A 16419-nucleotide genomic window follows, 5' to 3' on the forward strand; every position below is an offset into this window, starting at 1 on the left:
AACAGCACGTGGACTCCACCATCTGAGAGTTTTACCCATTCAAGTGGTGCCAATCCAGTCCTGGGCCCTTGGAAGTGAACCAAAAGTGCTGTACCTACCAAAATATATGTATCGCTGTTGTTGCACTGCTTGGAGCTGGTACATCTCCTTCAACAACAGCGCATCGTAGCTTTTGTGAGGATCAAGTACGGCGCATCGCATCACCAACAATTTTGGAACATGTCTGTCTTATGCTGCTCAAAACCGATGAATCGCCTACATCCAAGGGGTTGACAATGAAGCATCACCCCCTCTGCGCCACACATCGGATCTTCTTTGACCACGAGCACAAGGTACTCTTTGGCGGGTCAAGTTTGGTCCTTGTATGCAACCCCACAGTAGGCATGAACGTTTGGACTTGAACTGTTCTAGCTCGACCAGATAGCTCATGTTCGTGATTTATGTTTTCAAGCACTACAAATAAGTTCATTCTTCAAAAATTCATATTTTGACTTGTACTTACTGGATTTGTTCTTGCTTTCATCTTGTTTTGTTCATATACATATAAGTTGTTTTCCTAACTTGGTATGGAGTCTTCTTGTGGTGGTTTCGCTGTGCTACTATTTGAATTGTATTGATTATGAACAAGGGGAAACCCTTAGGTTGGGAAGGACCTAGGGTCTTTCCCAACTATTTGAATTGTTGCATCACTCTTCACACATTGTCTCTTAAGTGAAGCCTGGCTGCTCTGTGCCAAACTACCAGAGGGTGAGCACAAGATTAATTTAGGTTGTGATGTTGACTTATCCTGACTAGGATTGTGATTCCTGCTTGGACAGGGTGCATACAACTGCCAACCAGAAACCCAATGCCTCATTTATGTTTTTTTTGCCATAGAGCAGTGGAGCAGGCCTTGCTGCTGTGCTGCTCTATGGCAAAAGAAAAGGGCAGGAATGCAACATAGCTATTAGATATTATTAACATATCTATACTATCCTTTTCCCATGCACCGACGCACAATGGGCTGCCGTGCGCCAACGCAGGCACCTTTGCGCAATGGTGCAAGGTTGCCTGCGTTGCGGGGTATGATTATTTTGGTGCAGGAAGGGAAACCTTCCTTCACAAAAACATTTATAAGAGGTTTTTTCCTTTTTCTATGTGTGCTGCAGAATGCAGCACATACAGATAGAGGGAAAACAAGGAGAAATAAAGATATTTCGCCTCTTTGTGCCTCCCTTACACCTGGGGAGGCGTAATTTTTTGGTGCCGCCTCCGACTTACAATTTCTCGTAAATCTGGGGTGGTGTCAAAAAGCCTTGGATGTTGCTGCGAACTTCCCCAGCAAAACCCATGAAATGCCTCTTTTTTACGCAGTTTTCTGTGTGAAAGGGGCACATATTAATAAGGCCTTGAAAAGCCATGTAACGTGGCATTACGTGGCCTTATAAATAAGTACAGGGCACATTGTGCCACCCTAACATAAAAAGTGACGTTCCCGAGGTGCAATAGTGCCGGTAGGACCTCAAAAATGAGGCCCCCAAATTCTAACACGCCATTTTTGAATTGCCAAAATAAACTTTTTGCCAGGCCTCAAACTTCCTTTCTAATACTTATGTTACCCCTAAGATAGGCCATAAATGATTTTAGGGCAGGATGCATTGTATTTAGGATATGTGTGCTTAAGTTTTATATTTCCTTGCAGGGATAAACCCCTAAAGTAATTTTTAACTGTTTCAAGCCTATCTCTCCGATTGACTAACACTGAGTACATTTTTACGTTTAATAAGTGATAAGTGATCAGTGATAACTTGGGACGGAAAGCAGATAGAGATGTAGGGCCTGGTTCCCAAAGCCAAACCTACACTTTTGTTTAAGTTTACAAATTTTTTGTATACATAAAGGGATTTACGAGTTGCATCTTTACCTCGCACATACAAAGATAGGACACTCTTATCTTTCGTGTACGGAGACTCTGCACTCAAAAAGATACTCTTCGTAAATCCCTGTGTGAATACCAAACAATCATAAACTTACACAAAACTGCAAGTTTACTCTTGTGAATCAGCCCCACGGTGTTCACACCCAAGTGAGTTGTATTTAACAGTTATCGTTAATTGCAAAGTCAGATGTTAGATTAGAATTTTGAAAATACCACATTTAGAACCGTTGGATTTTCCTGCCCAAAAGTTTCTAAGGCCTTCTATGAGTTTCCAGCTGGATTTGTTAATGGCTCTCCTGTTAAGAATGTGTATTGGATTAGGATAATTAACAATAGGGCCTAGTTGTGGGCAATATGAGCCATCTTGCCAAGATGGATGAAGGCGGTGCTGTGCCCCAACCCCTTGCACTTCAAGGTGCTTGCCTCCAGCACACACAAAGGACCCAGAGACCAGTCTTTTGTTACCCCTCACTTCTTAGAGCCTTGACAGGGAAATGTAATACATTTCCGGGGAATTTATAGTAGAGGATCCCCCACTTTAAAGGCTGGCACCAGGTATATATATTGGACCTCCTGGCACTCGTCGATACACTCCTGGACCTGTGGGCACTACATAGGAAGGATTGCCTTCTTCTCCAGAGGACTGTCCTACTGCTTTTAGAGGTCAGCTCTGCTGCTTGAGGCCTGGCTTGTTGCACAGAGTACGTCCCCGCTGTTTGAAAGCCACCCTGCTCTTTGAGAAGGAAGACTTGACCTGCTCCCTTCACCCCTAACCTGGCCTCCTGTTTTAAGATGCAAGGACACCAGAAGCTCCAGAGAACTCTTTGTAACTGCCCAGCTGGCCTGCTGGAATATGACCTTCCTGAACATGCATCTGGACCTGCCTGATCCCTGATGGCCTCTGCTAAAGTGAGTTCCTGATCCCCAAGAGGTGTCTCCCCAGACCCTTGTTTGGCATTGGAGTGTACTCCTCTTAACCAAAAAAACAAAAAACTGAAGTTTGGGGTTCTTAGTGACTGCGAACAAACCTGTTGCACCGTGACTCTGCTGCTTGCGATGACTGCCAATGTGAAACATAGGGCAAGCTGACTCTTCAACTTGTAGATTAGTCCTAGAGGGACTCCCCCTCAGGCCAAATACAAAGAAAAATACACTTGGTGTGACCGTAATCCAATGGGACTCTGGCGGGAGCCAAGTGGCTATCTTGTTCTAGTGAGAGTCCCGTAAGATTGTAAAGCAACAAAATGAAAATTTGTGGTCAGTGGTTCTTGGAGGAGGCCAGGCCTTACAGCCAACTCCATGCCATGCATGACAGATGGCCGTAGGAAGTGGCAGAGGTTATCCACCCATAGCATGTTTGGCACAGGGCTTGAAGGGGTTGGGCACAGGCCCTGTTTGCCTTTAGCCCAAACCCACCCACGCACGGCTTTTAGTCTCTTGTGCAGGATGTTCTCTCAAAATTAATACACATTGCAATTGCTTTTAAATGAGGAAACAGAAAGAACTAGGGGAGGAAAGATTTTGTTTCTGGAAGAGGCAAATATCTATAAAAAAAGGTGCACGATAATCAGTGAAAAAAAGAGGAGAAATACCTCTCAGATCTATTTAAATAAAAGTGATGCCACTCAGGTACAACATCCCGTTCACTACACCACACATGTAAGCCATGTTTGCTTTTCACCTGCTGCACACTCAGTCATGTTTGTTTGTTCTGGGTGTTTACCACTTGTCAGGAATGAAGAATGAATATATTCAGTATCCTTCACTGAGGGACCACATCCTTGAAGATGACAGTTTTCAAAAATGATCTATCTCCGACTTGGACCATCAAACTTCTTATTAATTCCAACTAACTAGAGCAAACAACCTTTTCCAAATACAAGAGAGGTCTTGGGGCGATTGTATAAAGATCTGAAAACAGCACAGAAGAACATCAAACAATGAAACCCTATCATGAATAAAGAAAATAGGGTGACTGAGGTGAGCAACAACTCAGCTCTGAAGAAAGTGTCCTGCACATCAAGGCACACTCCAGGTCCAACAAGGAAAAGGGGCTGCAGATCCAGAAGTCAGGAACAGGTTGTAGACTGACTTGAGATTCAGCAGGGCCAGCATACACAGAGCATAAACAGATAAAAAGGCATCAAAAAGTCAAGGATGCTGGTAGAAGGGGTATACATTAAATAACCGAAGAATAGGTCAGGAGGAGAAACAGCAATAAAAACAGGCCTTTAAATGTGGTTTTATTATGTTGCAGTTTCTGTGAATTCAAAGAAAGAGGTAAAAGGTGAGCCAAAGGATTCTGACAATTTGCTGCTTATTCTTTGAACCTGGAGATTATGGTTTACTTACCCTTTCACTGACTGAAAGGTGTGGGACATGTGTAACGCTCCAACTTCCAAAAGTTATTGTTTGTGCGCTATGTATGTTTAGAAGGAAAACTGCATTTCTGCTGCAAATGTAATGACCATTTCAAGAGGCTAATTGAATGGAAAATCTGCTCTCAGTAAATGGTAGCATGGTATAGTCAGAAAAGGGCACTTTAAAGTGCACAACAGGGCAAACACCCTCCCCTACACTTGTTCTGTGGAATGCTTGGATTTTTCACTACTCCTGTGATATCAGTGATTTAGCATTCATGAAAGCATCCCTACTGTAAAAGCTGTTCCATCACCACTGCAGAAACTCATCTGTTGAAAACAACGCTCAGCAGATACACTTCGATCTCAAACCAATGAAAGCGCAGGCTTCAAGAAACATTAAGCAGTTTTGTGGACACAACAGAAGTGGAGTCCATGTTTATGGACTAAGGAATGTGTTGACTAAATCCACACTATTCAAATACCACAAACATACATACAGACTTGACGGTTCAGACCATCTACATTCTCTTAAACTAGCAAAACTTCCTCAGTTTGTTTAAAAGAATTATTTAAAAATCATTTAAATAGCTACAAATAAGTTTAGAGTGACTGCTGCATGTATTTGATGTTTTAAATATATGTTCAAAAAGAGGGATAGATATTATATATTTATAAATATCTTGACATTCAGTCCTTGATTGTAGAATAGTTGCCAGGCGGCAACCCAAGGCATCAGACCCAGTTCAAGGAGTGCATGTAATACAGCAGCAACGCTCATAAGTGTTGACTTGTAATAATAAAATTTGTGATGGTTTTGAGCTGCATTTTGTTTTCTTTGTGTACAACATCCCGTTGCTGTTATTATAGCTGCTTCCTCAGAATTCTTCCTAAATCCAGGACATTGCAGGCCAGTGCTTAATTTGAGCTGGTGGTTTCCAGTGCTCATCACCTGCACGTAATTGTCGACACCAGCACTATGACGTCTGCCACATGTTGGTGCTGTTTCTTTAATTTTGAGATGAGCACAACAACAGTTGTTTATTAATTCAATATACATTCAAATTACTAACAACTGCTGTCTAAGTCACTCTTGCAGCTTTGGGGGCCTGCAATAGTTTATATTGTCACATTTGCAGGAGTGTGACGGTTAGTAGTTGAGTATGTACTGTCATTGGCAGAGCTGGTAGGAACAAAGGGTGGTGCAAGCTACAGTCGCCTCCTGACAAGGGCATAGTACTTATGTCTTTTACAAATGAAACACTATTGCTGACCATAAAACATAAGAACATGCCAGCTTGACGACCTTCTTGGTGATTGTGTACTGAGAACAGCAGTAGCCAAACTAGAAAATTAAAGTGAGACCGATTTGTATTAATAATATTGGAACATTTTTTGAAGAAAAATGTTTTGTCGTTTGCAAATTCGAGTCCCCTTTAAATGCAGTTTAAAAGTCTCACTGCTTTTCTTCATCATTTGCCATTCCCTTTACCTTCACCTCCATTTTATTTTGTTGTTTAAAGAAAAGATTCAATCAAAATGTATTCTACATATTTCTGAAAGAGATTTTGCTTTGAGAGAAGTACCTGGAGGAGTATGTGTGCTTGCTCCATGGAATCCATATAACCCCTGGACATTTACAAAGCATTTTTGAAGGTTAGAGAGGGAACGGAGAAGTAATATATGAGGAAGAGATAATTGTGTAACTAAGGTTACATCTAGCCATAATGGGCATAGAGTTAATATTTGGGTGTTAAGAAGTTATTTGCTTGAAAGGAGATTTCTTTACTAATTAGAAAAAAATGACTAATGTAGATGTCATTTAGTTAGCATGACTAGGTCTTAAACAGCTTGCATTGATGCTTTTTCATGTTTGCAGAACAAATATGCAATTTTATCTGTTTCAGAAAAAAAGCAAATTAGAAGGTTCCTTCATGGTCTTGTTAATTTAGCAAGACATTACTGTATTCATTTGTGTTCTTCTTAATGAAGCAATGTTCAGGGTGTTCCTGTCTTTGTAACTTTAAAGGTCACATGGTCAGTGACTGGCTGCCGCCCCCCTCCCTATGACCTCACCAACCCCCGGACACAGGAACATAAAACATGGTATCTTTGGAAGGCGAGAGGTCGCAAGACCCCCCGGCCGTATTTATTAAGTTATAAAACAATAAAATTTATGATTGCACGATAAACAGTTATACAAAAATCAGCAGGACATTAGATACATTATTGTTAACAGGTGTGAGTGACTATCCTTAACAAAAACTCTAATACAGATTGTTTCCTAACCGAGTCTAACATCCTCCTCTGCATTTTTGTATACTAACATTTCTGGGCCATATGGCAAGGTCGCTAACCGGTGTCAGGTCCTACTAGCTGCGCCTCCCCTAAAGATGTGCGCATGCGCAGCCGGGCCCGGTAATTACCCAGTCCACGCCGTGAACTTCATTTACCCACTTAAGGAGGGCCCTTACTCTGCGCCATCCGGTGACGTCATGAGTATGCGCGCGCGGGGTGGCTACCAGCCTAAGGAAAGCGTGACTCCCCAACCCGCGCCCCTTTGAAGCACCAGTTACCTTGCCCCTGAAGTTCTAGAAGGGGCGGGAACCTCCATGGGATGATGCCCTCCCCCTAGACCTTAAAATAGTTGCTCACCGGTCATGACCTTACCGCCACAGGCCAGCATTGTTTTTTTTGCTTTTTTTTTTTTTTTTTTTTTTTTAATTTTTTTTTTTAAAAAAGTTTTATTGTGCAGAGAAAAGGTTACAAGCACGGGCCTACAACCGCCAGGGCCGGCCGCTAGTAGTTAAAGTGGTCAAGCAGATCAAAAAACAATGACTGGCCCACAGGGGCTCCGCTATATCACAGTAGATCAGACTGCACATAAGGGAAATCAGGATACACACTTTTAATATAAATAACAACAAAAATAAAGAAAAACAAAAAGCAAGGCGAAACGACTTGAAATGGGCGTCGAACCACAGCCGGGGGAGTCCACACCCGACCACCCGAGGGCGGTCAATAAAAGAAGGCCTGAGAGGGAGGGGGGGGCCACGGGAGAACCAAATCTGTACTCCGAAGTATGAGATAAGCAAGGAACCCTCAAGGATCAGGGGGACGAGGCAACCCCAGACGTATCCACCAGGGCAGGCCAGCATTGTTAACCGACGATCTGGCCTCCCCCTTACCTAGACCTAAGCCAGGAGCGCGCTTACTTAGCAAATCCCTCCAACCAGGCCCAGACATTATTAGACCACAAGACGTTCGCTGCCTCAGTCAAGTGTACCCCGTCCCTCAGGTAGAACTGCTCGCCCCAGATACACCCATGTGGAATCGTCTGCAACCGGGGGGCTCGAAATAATTTGTCCAACTGTGTTTTGATCCTCCGTACCGAGTGATTCAACGCCCTGACCGAGTCCCCCCCCCGCCACTGCCACCGAGGGATAAGTTGCGACCAAACTACTGTGGAACCCGGGCAAGTCTTGGCCACCCACCCCGCAGTGGAGATGATCTCCTCAATAAGGATGCGCCTCCCCAGTTTGGCCAGATCATTCTCCCCCAGGTGAAGTATCACCACTGACGGGGGGGCGGGCTGCTGAGCTAAGATTCCCTGGAAAAAATTCCTAAACTGGCTGAGGCATAAACCCCCTCTCCCGAAGAATGCGATATCAAACCCCTTTTGCGCCGCCTTCGTCCTACGGTCTCCAGAAAGCAAAACATGTTCTGCACGCCTAACATAAGAGTGGCCCACAATCCAAATCACCAATTTCCTGTGTCCTTCGTGCTGTGCTGGTGTCGATCGTTGACGCCCGGTGGCGAGTTCCTCCCCTGCGTCACAGGTTTGAGAAACTGCAAAAACCAGAAACATACCAGGCGTGAGCACCATCCTGTCACAACATATCAATTCGTACATAATGTTTGTAACGTTCGGACGACCATCTCCCCAGCCTCTTCACATTCTCAACTGGGAGACCCCTCGCCACTGCCTCAGTTGCTGCCCCAATCCTAAATGAGTGGGTGCCGAATTCTTTTGGATCAAAACCTGCCAATCTGACAGTTAGCTCCAAGACTCGCCTAAACTGGTACCTGGTCAATGGTGTACCGTCGGCGTGACACAACAGTGCCCTCCCGCTGCCTGCAGAAGGCCTCCACATGAGAAACCGGGCAGCAAGGGTTGGCCCAGGCCCGGTGGAGCACTATGGTGTGACCCCGAGAATCCTGGTCAGTTTTTGATCTCTTAATTGTTATCCACATAGTGTCCTCACTGATCTTCGCATCGGCCCACTGTAGGCCGCCCACCTTATCAGCTTTCGACCCAGTAACTAACTCCCCAATCCTCAGAGCCCCATAGAAGGCCAGGGAAAATGCAGCCTTGAACAGAAGTACCTCCCACTCAGAGCTACATACACTGTGAAGCGCCCCCAATAAGGCTGTCAGCCGTGTCAGTCCAATGGGCCTTCTCTTATCACCCCGGTAACCCTGTAAACGGCGCCAACCCCTCAAGGCCTTGCGTACCAGAAAGGTGTTAGTGGGATCTCGCATGCCCTTAGCCTGTGCAAAGAAGGATACCGCCGCCCTATGTCTGCTCACAGCCGCCACTGAGCGCCCTTCCCTATGCATCGATTCTAGGTAAGCTGCAAAGCTGTCCTCCTGGGCCCACCTAATCTCCCATTCCTGCCCCAAGAAAGCCCGGTAAGACAAAAACGCCCCTTCGTAAGCTGTCTTGGTCCTGGGGGCTAAGCTAGCAACCACGAGGTCCTGTAATCTGGGGCACCAATCTGCCAAAGTACTGCCGGGAACTGCGCTGGCGAGGGGTCTGCTGCAGGAAGATGTTCCCTGAAAACCTGCATTTTAAAGCGAGAAAGGGAGTCAGCTGCATTGTTGAGGATGCCAGGGACATGCTTGGCTCTGAAAACCACATTCCATTTTAAGCATTGCAACACAATCTCCTTTATTAAGCGGAGTATGAATGGACAGCGTGCCCCCTGCTGGTTTATACATTCCACAACTGTCATGTTATCAGACCAGAACACCACGGATTGATTGCATAAGTGTTCCGGCCAGACCATCAATGCTACCCATATTGGGAAGAGTTCCAGGAAGCCAATATTGGCGGTCAGACCCCGTGCTCTCCAGTCTGCCGGGCCACCGCTGGGCGACCCACTTGGTCCCCAGGATGGCACCAAAGCCCGCACTCCCCGCAGCGTCTGTCCATAAACCCAATTCTGCTGATGTGGCGGGAGGACCTGACACACTACTCTGCCATTAAAATCCTCCAGGAATGCCATCCATATATGCATATCCTGGCGAACCTCAGATGACAACCTCGTGTGGTGATGTTTCTCCCGTAGCCCTTTCATAGCTTGGGCAATGGAGCGTGAGAAAGGGCGTGCCATTGGGATGACTCGCAGTGCAAAATTCAGTTGCCCCACCACTTCCTGTAGCTGTTGCAAGGTAACCTTGTCTGTGCGTAGGCATCGACGTAGGGCTGCTCTAAACCTAGACACTTTGTCCCTGGGCAACCTGATGCATCCTTCCACTGAGTCAATTTCGATACCAAGGCCAACCGTCTTCCCCGGCGCTAGCAGAACCCCAAAAGCCCGCATGAGCACGCAAAATTCCTGCAATGCCCAAGCACACTCCTGAGATCCTGCTGCACCTAAGAAAAGGAAATCGTCCAGATAATGCATAACCCGCCGGTGGCCCGTCGCCTCTCTCATGACCCATTCCAAAAATGAGCTAAACGTCTCAAAGTAGGCACATGATATGGAACAGCCCATGGGCATGCATTCATCCATGTAAAACTGGCCCTCAAAAGTGAAACCTAAGAGATGGTGGTCCAGAGGGTGGACTGGGAGGAGACGGAAAGCAGATTCTATGTCTGATTTTGCCATCATTGCCCCTGGCCCCAGCGCCCGCAATAAGTCAACTGCCTGGTCAAATGAGGCATAGTTTACACTACAAATCCCCTCATCAATAGCATCATTCAATGACGCTCCTCTAGGCGCCGACAGGTTGTGGATCAGTCTGAACTCCCCTTTCTCTTTTTTGGGTACTACCCCTAGTGGTGAACACACAAAATTGGGTACGGGCACCTTCAGGAAAGGGCCAGCTACCCTGCCCAGAGACAGTTCTTTGCTAATCTTAGCAGCCACCACTGCGGGGTTATGTTTTACTGACAATTGATTCCTGCAATGTGTGCTACCTGTGTACCCCCCTGCCAGGATCCTAAAACCTTGGGAGAAACCTTCCTGAAGCAGAGTGGCCGCTGTGTGGTTCGGGTACCTATTCAACCAAGGGATCATTGCTAAAACATCTATAGGGGAGGGGGTATCCAAACTATCTGCACTACTCTGGCTTCCCCCTCCCCCTCTGACTGTGGTTGCCCTGCTTGGACCTGCAAGATGACTCGGGGTGGGAGGGGTGACCACAGACCGAACATGCATGCCTAAATTTACAGGTGCCAGGGGCCCTTGTGCAGGAGCGCTTATTGAAATCCCAGCACACACCTATTCTCTCGGACCCCGCCCGCCTACACTTACCCGGGAGCTCACTCCCCTGGGCCGATCGAAAGGGGTGTTGGGGTCTGGCGGAGTACACCCTGACCGCACTGGTGGACTGGGGAGGGGCTGAGCTCCCTGAGAACTGCTTATGCCAAGACACAGAGTCAACCCTGTCCCATGCCAATGATGTGTCAAATTCTTTAGCTTTCCTGAAATTGACATCATACTCCTTCCAGGCATCCCCCGGGTACTGTTCACTCCACCCCACAATCCTACTCTGGTAGCAAGAGAATGGCGCCTGCACATTAGGAGGCCGTTCGGCCATGATGGTCGTGAATACTGCGAAAGCCCTAACCCAGTTGAGCAAAGTTTCCTCCACCCTAAATCTACAACACTGTGCCCTCCATTCACTCGGAAGCATCCACTCCTTCAGTGTCTTTGCATGTTCCATTTCCCTGTTATCAAGTAGCAATGAAAAAATGTAAATATATTTTCCCGCCCAGATCATTTCTTTCGTGGCCTGGCACACATGTTGTGCCAAATTCTCACTCCTGGAGGGCATTGACCCATCCCCCAAGAGAGGCAGCGCCACCTCCTTACCGTTTCCTGGCACCCGGGCCGGTTGACCACCATCTGCGTTCGGTTGGGCGGGGCTGGAACCTGTAAGTGAAGAAGATGAGGGAACCGCAGCTCTGTCAGCCGCCGCTGCAGATTTAATCCTTTCTACCAACTGTGCTGCTTCCGCAGCATGATCTGATGAAGCAGGTAACACGCCCCCTCTTTTGTAGCCAAGGCAATAAGGCCGCTATTTGAGATACCAATTCAGCAGGGACCGAGTCTGGGTTATCAGCTGGGACTACGGGCGCCCCAGGGGTCATGGCCGGTGGCAGTGGTATGGCAGGCAATGGAGTGACCGGTGGCGGCAGGCCCGGCACTGGCATCGGTACCACGGGCGGGGAAGCAGGCCCCACAGGAGGGAGCGCCGGCGGCATTGCAGGAGCCGGTGCAGCGGGCGCCGGAACTACTGGCACAGGTATAAGAGGTACCGGAACCGCGGGTGCGGGTGGAATCGAAACCGGAACTACCGGGGCTGGGGCACTGTACCTGGGTTTCTTGGCCTTAGACTTCTTTGGTGGGCTAGCGAAATCCCCCCTTGGCAAGGGTGCCTTTCGCTGCCGCGTGGGCCTGCCTGAAGGGCCTGGGGAATCAGCAAACCTTTCATTCATGAGGGCCTCTAATTCATCCACCTTCCCCAACCTCCTATTAATGCTGTTCATCTCCCGCATCATGGCCTGCATCATAACCTCCATCCTGGACCCTCCTTTACCACCCATCGATCCCGGCATGACTGAGGTGCACCGCCCTACACTCCTAGTATTCCAACACAGGTGTAAGTGCGCTTATTACCTTCACCAGATGGAGGATGTACAGGGAGCTGTAAGCACCATGCAACCGTAACCGCAACGCCCCGGCTTATCCGGTTTGTCAGGGGTGAGTAAACTCTAACGTAGACCCACCCGGCGGCTACCAGAAGCAATGTAATGCGAGCCCCCCGCTCTCCTCTTACCGTTCCAATCCTGCGTACTCCCAGCCGGAATTGACCTGCGACCACAACCGCTGTCCACCACTCTGAGCTTACCACGTGAAATTGCAGGAATGCAGTACTAACATGCCTAAAATAGAAAATGTATTAATTCCTGGGAGTGTGAAATCAGGCAATTGGCGAAAGCAGACTTGTATGAAACAAACAACGTTTGTACAAGCTCGGACCTTCTTTAACGCCCCCCCCCTACTGCCCTTGGCTGAGCTTTTACATTCAAGAGCAAGCAAAGTAGCAAACACAGTATTTAAAACAGTAGACGAGATAATCTGGCCAGAGTCAGCAGTTCGCAGCCAGTGGTGTCCCACAAAAAAAAACATTAAAAAAAAAAAAAAAAAAAGTCTCCCAGACCCTCGACAAGCCACTTTTATGTGATTCATCCTTGAATAATTCAGCCGAATATTAAAACTTTGATGGCAATGATATGACCCACTGCTGCATTGGGATATAATACTGTCAGTGCCAACCTCTCCGGAAGGATTGTGGGATGGCTATGTCCTGCACAGAGAGGTGTACTGGGGCCATATACGTTATAACCACAGTGAAGAAGAGCGGGAACCCTGGCGAAATTCCATCATGTTTGAATCTTGCTGGTGTGCCGCCTCGATGAGCATTGTCTCTATTCGAGCGCTATAGGCTATCTTATTCCAACACCCACGATTTCTCTAGAGACTGTTTGGCAGCACACATGATAGACTAGCATTAGTTAAATTATACCGTGTCCGACGCTGGCCGCCGCCCCAACCCGCTGCCTCGAAAAATACCTCTGTCCTCGTTTTAACCGATTCGAATTTGCCTCCAAAAACTCAATCGAGCCGGATTTGCTCCCGCGACCCCAGGATGTCCGCTTCCCACTACAGTTCTCCGTTCCACAATTCAGCTAACGGAGGCTCCACCACTCCGCTCCATCCGCGATCGAAAAAACGCACCTGCAAGGGGGAAAAACAGGGGAATTTTAAAAAAAAAAAAACAAGAAGCCCCGAGCCCAGGGCATGTCCGGTGTGGGGGAGCGACCAGGCAACAAGGGGGTCACCTGAGCGCTCCCCGCTTCTTTATCCCTCAGCAGCCCACCCCCTCCCCCCCGACCCGGATGTCGATTAGCGTCATCCGGGTCAAGGGAGGGTGGCAACCAATCGGTGGCAGGGCGCGCCCCAAAGGACACGCCCCACCCCCAAGAGGTCCAGGAGGTAAGGGCGGTTGCCGCACCGCCATGCGGGCGGGGGGGCCAAGAGCCCCCCCTTTTCATTTGTATGAGTCTAGGGACCATTCATTAGTTGAATGGTCTTTTGCATTTGAACATCATACAAACATCAGGTAATTTCCTTCATTTTCTATGCACACCTAATTAAACAGTATACAAATAGTAGGTATTCCAAAATGTATTTGATGTGTCATATGTATTAAAATAATAACTGGTTTACTGTAACATTGCTAGTTCACCCCTTTTTTGTCATTTCACACCACTGAATATGTGTGGCTTCTGTGTTTAAATCCCTATAAAACAGGGGTCTTCAAACTGTGGGGCGCGACCCCCAGGGGGGCCGTGGAGTGATGCAAAGGGGGTCGCGCCTTCCCAGTCACACTTCTGCCCAGGCCCAAGGGCTTCAGCCCCCCCCCCCCTTCCCCCGTCCTGTGTCTCAGCCCGGGCTGCTGCAGTGAAACTTGAGCTGCTGGGGGCTCAGCTGGGCAGTGTCTGGATTCCTATCTCCGGCACCCCCGTGTTTTTTTCACAGGTCTTTAAAGACCATTTAACATGCCTTTGTAAACTGGTTACAGAGGCTTAGGTTTTTTTGCTGGTTCCAGTACCCCCTGGGTCCCCACTGTGCCTATTCCTTACATTTGGATTTTACATTCACTGCCGTAGTGTGAGAATGCATTTCATGGAAAGGAATACAAAGTTGGCTTCCTGGGGGCGCCGTGAGTGAAAGTTTATTGTGCTTTTGAAGCACCTGCTGCAGCGTTTCTTTCCCCAGCAATTGCCAGGCCTCACATAAATGTCAAGATAACTTGTGTGATTAATTATCTTCCTGGAGAGAGATCAGAATGTTGTATAGTTGAGGTTTTGACTTGGGTGATGTTAGTGCAGAGGGTTAATATGCCTGCTGCAAAGAACGTGTACCAAGTAGATTACAGAGTGCGTATGATGTGAAGAGATTAGCAGGTTACTGCTTTCAAAAGAGACATCCTTTTGTTACTTGCAATTTATAACTTAAAGTCCTAATAGAGAATAGTGAGCTATTAACTTTCATCCTAGAACAGCATGCACACTACAAAGAATATATTATTAGACCATTGATTAATGTTGCAAAAAGGGTTAATTTGGCTAGAAATCAATTCTTATTATTAAAGGAAACTCCCATCTATGCTGTTTCTTTTTCGACTCTGAGTTTGTGCTTCTCCGCAGCAAGCACTCTTGAACTATACTGCCTACCAGTATGGATGACATGTGACTCCTATACTTTTAGTCCTTTGGCTTATGTAACATTTCCTATACACTGATTTACACACTTATGATTGTCTCTGAGTAATGTGTGTGTGATGCAAAGTGCTCGGACACCCTACACTGGTATGAGTGGCACTATATAACTAATTCAATGCATCTGAGAGTATGGGGTTATGGAGACTTGGTCACTGTTAAAGGGTGCTAGTGGGAGAATCCGTGGTGGGGGTGGTCATTGTGGGGGGCACCAACAAACATGGTCGCACAGGGCACCACCAGCACTAAAGCCGGCCCTGGGAAGTATGCACAGATAAGCGCTGAAAATACCGCTTTAGGTGATTGTTTTTTTTTGTACCGACTGGGCCACCAAAATAATCTGCTGGCAACCCTAACCAAAGGACTGGAAGTTTGTTGCAGGATCAGCACATTATTTATTTCCTTCACCCTCGATCCCCGATTAATGCCACAATAGTTTAACTTAGATCTTAAAGTCTACGCCCCGTCAATAACATGCTGAGTTACTTCATGGGTCTGGGAATGCACCCTGCATTCAGACAACTCATTCCTCATTCTCGCCCTTCATTGTCACGCTCACCCTGCACTCACAGTGATCACAATGCACTCACACTGATCACCATGCACTTGCACCATTCACCCGCTCACCTTGCACTCACAGCGATCACAATGCACTCACACTGATCACCATGCACTTGCACCATTCACCCGCTCACCTTGCACTCACAGTGATCACAATGCACTCACACTGATCACCATGCACTTGCACCATTCACCCGCTCACCCTGCACTCACAGTGATCACTCTGCTCTCAAAATGCACTTGTCCTGCTCACACTATACCTCAACCTGCAGTCACACGAGTACACTACTCATCCTGCACTCATGTGACACTTCACTCACCTGTCCCCCTCACTACTCAATATGCAACTCACTCAAACAAGCCCATCAGTAATCATACATTCATTCATCCCATTCTGAACTTGCATCCGCACCCAAAATGAGAGAGGACAGCAAGGGAGTGAGAGAATTTGATTGAAGAGGTCAGGGATGAGGAGAAATGTGAATTGCCGAAGAGAAGTGTGGACACGCAAGAAGTGAGTGTGATCCAAAGGTGAGGGCTTCTGTTAGAACAAAGGGGAGATGTGAAAGAGGAATGGGGGGACTGGAGAGGTGTAAGATACAAATAGACAAAAATTTGAATGAAGAGACGAGGTGAATGAGAAGTGCTGAGGGGCACGGGAGGTGACAGGGCCAGAGAGGCCATGAGATAAATGTGAGAGACTGTTAGAGATGAGGGCAGTGAAAGGACTGAATGGCAAGAGGTGGTTAAAGGTGAAGTGAGAGGTTGAATGGGGAGAGTTCAGAAGTTGTAAAAAGGGGTGAAAGAAAATGACCTGCAAAGTGAGAGAGGGATCCGGGGTTAGGAGAGGAGAGAGGGATGGAAGGGAGGGGGTGAAAGGAAAGCTGCATGGGTAAAAGGCTTAACTCTACACAAAACCGCCAGGGTTTTAAGGGACCCCTGCTTCTTCCGGTCAGGGCCAGGTGAGCTTCTAATGTGGCAGCACGTATTGCTGCAGAGTG

The sequence above is a fragment of the Triturus cristatus genome, chromosome 7 (assembly GCF_964204655.1).
Source record: "Triturus cristatus chromosome 7, aTriCri1.1, whole genome shotgun sequence".
Classification (NCBI taxonomy): domain Eukaryota; kingdom Metazoa; phylum Chordata; class Amphibia; order Caudata; family Salamandridae; genus Triturus; species Triturus cristatus.